This window comes from Pinus tabuliformis, chromosome 1_1 (assembly GCF_031772625.1).
Source record: "Pinus tabuliformis cultivar Carrire ecotype Pingquan chromosome 1_1, CPIR1, whole genome shotgun sequence".
NCBI classification, from domain to species: Eukaryota; Viridiplantae; Streptophyta; class Pinopsida; order Pinales; family Pinaceae; genus Pinus; species Pinus tabuliformis.
This window is the reverse complement of record NC_142297.1, coordinates 886697398-886702361: the sequence shown is the minus strand read 5'-3', so window position 1 is coordinate 886702361 and position 4964 is coordinate 886697398.

Below are 4964 nucleotides of genomic sequence, written 5' to 3'. Positions count from 1 at the left end.
ATCGCAAGTTTGTTAAGAATTATGGGAGAATAGCAGCACCTCTAACAACATTATTGAAGAAAGATTCATTTTCATGGACTCCGGAAGCAACAAAGGCCTTTGAACATCTTAAAGAGGCAATGTGCCAAGCACCGGTCTTAGCTACACCGGACTTCACAAAAACCTTTATTGTGGAATGTGATGCTTCAGGAAATGGAATTGGTGCTTTTCTAATGCAAGATGAAAGACCCATTGCTTTTGAAAGTCGTCCAATCAAGGGAAAGTTTTTAAGCAAAGCTATTTATGAGAAGGAAATGTTGGCAATACTCCATGCACTTAAGAAATGGCGACCCTACCTAATGGGAAGACACTTCAAGGTAAAAACGGATCATGATAGCCTTAAATACTTTTTAGAACAAAGATTATCCTCTGAAGAGCAACAAAAGTGGGTCACAAAGATGTTGGGTTATGACTTTGAAATCATCTACAAAAAAGGGAAGCAAAATGTGGTGGCAGATGCACTCTCAAGAAAGGATGAGGATGTGGAAGCATTGTTGTGTGCCATTTCTATTATCCAACCAGATTGGATAAACGAAGCAAGGGAGGAATGGAAGAATGACGAAGAAGTGTGGGCACTTATTCGAAAGCTACAACAAGATTCCAGTACTTCTGATACATTTAGCTGGCAAAATGATTCGTTATGGTACAAAGATCGCTTATACCTCTGTAAGAATTCCCAGCTAAAACAAAAGATTCTTATGGAATTGCACACTTCTCCCTTAGGAGGGCACTCAGGATTTTTAAAAACTTACCACAGGTTAAGAAGGAATTTTTTTGGGATGGCCTTAAATCAGATATTCAAAAGTTTGTGGCGGAATGTTTGGTTTGCCAACAAAATAAAGTTGAAACAATTAAGACACCGGGTCTATTACAACCTTTATCCATTCCAAGCCAACGTTGGGAGGAGGTTTCAATGGATTTTATCACAGGTTTACCCAAGTCTGAGGGAAAGAGTGTCATCATGGTGGTAGTTGACAGACTTACCAAGTATGCACACTTTTGTGCATTATCACATCCATTTAAAGCCAGTACAGTTTCTACTGCATTTATGGAAACAGTTCAAAAGCTACATGGAAACCCAAAGATTATTGTAAGTGACAGAGATCCCATTTTCACTGGAAATTTTTGGACAGAATTATTTTCTTGTCTTGGTACTCAGTTAGCTCATAGCTCATCTTATCATCCTCAATCTGATGGGCAAACTGAGATAGTAAACAAATGTTTGGAAGGATATCTTCGTTGCTTTGTATCTGATAAACAGACACAATGGGTCAAATGGTTGCCTCTGGCTGAATGGTGGTATAACACTTCCTTCCATACAGCAACAAAAATGACCCCATTTATGGCACTTTATGGGTATCAACCACCATCCATCACATCATATTTAAGAGAAAATTCTAAGGTTCAGGCAGTGGAACATCACATCGAACATCAACAACAAGTCCTCCAACTCTTAAAGGATAACCTCGTGTTGGCACAAAATAGAATGAAACAACAGGCAGATCAACATCGCAGTGAAAGAAGTTTTGATGTAGGTGATTGGGTATTCCTACGGCTACAACCATATAAGCAAATGTCCCTAAAGCAAGCTAAGAAGGATAATAAATTATCACCAAAGTATTATGGTCCGTACAAGGTGTTGCAAAAGATTGGTACTATGGCATACAAATTGGAGCTTCCTGCAGCTTCTCGATTGCACCCAGTTTTCCATGTTTCATGTTTAAAGAAGGTTATAGGCGACAAGCTCCCAATTCAAACAATATTGCCAGAACTTGACGAGGAAGGAAAAATTATATTGGAACCGAAAGCAGTCACAGAAACAAGAACTCGACAGCTACGAAATCGATCAATTTCAGAGTATCTTATCAAGTGGAAGAACTTATCCGCTGAAGATTCCACATGGGAGGATGAGAATTTTATGCAGAAGTATCCAGAACTACTCAAGCGTTGAGGACAACACTTTTTTGAAGGAGAGGGGCATGTTGGGTCCCTATAATACTAGTGATTACCCCATTACTATTGTAGTTATACCCCTTATTTATATTGTTGTGCCCCTATTACCCCATATTGTTATTTTTGTGCCCCATAGAATCCCTCTATTGTTATTTTTGTGGCTTTATATTATTATTGTTAGGTCGGCTGGATTATATTGTGACTCCTTAGACTCCTATATATAGAAAGGAGGTTTTGTCATTTGAATCATCCAAGAATTGTTCATTTATGTAATGTAAAGGAGGTTTCCCCCTCGAAGAGGCTGAATTCTAAGGCGTTGATCTATCTTTTCTATCTTTTCTTGAGCTAGTTTCATAACAAAAAGAGGCATGCAAAGATGAATGCTGGGTCAAGGCAATGGATGAAGAACTTGAGCAGATTGAAAAGAACAACACTTGGGAGTTGGTTCCTAGACCAAAAGAGAAGAATGTCATAGGGACAAAATGGATCTTTAAAAATAAGTTGAATGAAAATGGAGAAGTAATCAGAAACAAGGCCAGACTTGTGTGTAAAGGGTATGCTCAACAAGAAGGAATAGACTTTGGAGAAACTTTTGCTCCCGTTGCTAGACTTGAGGCCATCCGAATGTTCCTTGCTCTCTCAAGCTTTCAAAAGTTCAAAGTATTTCAAATGGACGTGAAATCAGCCTTTCTAAATGGAGACTTAGAAGAAAAAGTGTACATTGAGCAACCAGATGGTTTCATTCTTGGGAATGATCCAAATCTTGTATGCAGACTAAAAAAGGCTCTCTATGGTCTTAAACAGGCTCCAAGGGCTTGGTGCTACCGTTTGGACAAATATCTTCATCAAAAAGTTTTTTCAAAAGGATTAGCAGATAGAAATCTATATATAAAAATTGAAAATGACAAATTGCTAATACTTATTGTGTATGTAGATGATATTATCTTTGGAAGCAATGAAGAAGCTATGAGTAAAAGCTTTGCCTTGGTGATGCAGAAATAATTCGAAATGTCCTTGCTTGGAGAACTGACATACTTTCTTGGATTGCAAATCCAACAAAAAGAAGGCGGTATCTTCTTGTCTCAAACCAAGTACCTCAAGCAGATTCTGAAGAAGTATGGCATGGAAGATTCGAAACCAGTATGTACCCCTATGGTTATAGGATGCAGTCTCAGTGCAAATGATGAATCAGCAGCAGTACATCAACCAACATATAGATATATGATTGGAAGTCTACTTTATTTGACAGGTACCCGACCAGACATCATGCATGCAGTGGGAATAGTTGGAAGATTTCAGGCAAATCCAAAGGAAACTCATCTTCACGCAGTGAAGAGAATTTTCAAGTATCTTCAAGGAACTCAAAACTATGGCTTATGGTATCCTAGAGATACAGATCTCACTCTTCATGCTTATACAGATGCAGATTGAGCTGGAAGCGTGGATGACAGGAAGAGCACAAGTGGTGGTGCATTCTTTATGTGTTCCAGATTAGTATCTTGGTTCAGCAAGAAACATAGTTTGATTGCTTTATCTATAGCTGAAGTGGAATATGTGGCTGCTGCATCTTGTTGCACTCAACTTCTTTGGATGATGCAAACCTTGCAAGACTTTCAAATCACTTGTACACCACCTATCTCCATATTATGTGATAATACAAGTGCAATTAGCATTTCAAAGAGCCCAATCATGCATTCAAAGACCAAGCACATACCGATCAAGTATCACTTTCTCCAGGAACAAGTGTTGGATCAAAAGGTCAAATTGGAGTATGTTCCTTCTAAGGAACAAGTTGCTGATATTCTCACCAAACCACTGCCCAGGGAGACATTTGAATACCTTAGACAGAAGTTGGGAGTAGTTGATGCATCATCTTGCTGTTAAAACTTGTCTGGTTCAGAGAAAAATGGGTGTACGTGAGTTTCCTGAGGAGGATCCGCGTACATACATCGGTTTGTGCAAAGACAGTCGCGTATATGGAGGTTTGATGGATATTAGTAGGGACAGGCTCTGGTTGAAGATATTATGATATGGGTCTGACAGAGACCATCTGGCACAAGTTCAGGGGGAGTAGATAATCTTCTAATAATGCATTGTTGGCATTATCTTAGAAGCTTTTGGTTCTAGTTCACAACTGTTGTTGTTTTCAGGTGGAACAGAGGCAGAGGAAGAACAGAAGGAAATATTGGTTGCTGATCTAACTGGTGATTGACAGATGCTGCTACTATCAGTTATTGGTGACTTTCATAAGTCTTGTTCTAGATATTTCGTCTCTATGTCATGTATCTCTTTTGTGATATCTCTTTTATGGTGTCAAGGTCATGTAATGGCCTATTTTGGTTTCCCCACTATGCCTGGGATGAATATGTAATGAACTTGGTTGTCATATGTAAATTTCTGATGTATCCCCACTTGGTTGGGAGATGGATGTATGTATTGAGTCTTTTGGTGATAGGAAGGTCTTTTATGATGTATAAGTCATGGTTCTTCTTGAAGAACATCTTTTGCAGATCTTGCCTACAGTCAGGGGGAGCATGGTCAGCACAGCAGGGCAGAGATTTCAGCATGTACTCAGGGGGAGCACAAGCCTTTGCCCTTTTTGACAAAGGGGGAGATTGACTTTGAGGATTGTGGGGTTGCCATCAAGTCCAAAGGGGGAGATTGTTGGCATTATGGCACATGTTTGGAGCTATGGCACAAGTGTTGTCCTTGATGGAAACTCCCTTTGGTAACAGATCTCAGTTCAGGCTTTCAGAATGAAGGAAAACACATATACGCAGTTTCATCTAGACGAAGACGCGTATACATGTAGGTTAGACGTTACAAGGGCGCGTATGTGTATACACGCACTTTCATGCAAGGGAAAGCGTGCATATGTTGTAAAGCTTACTTTTGGTCCGTGGTAGTTAGTCCGTGGTATTTGAACCTATGGTTTTGGACCATGGTACCTCGTCAGAAGTGTTGACCCCACG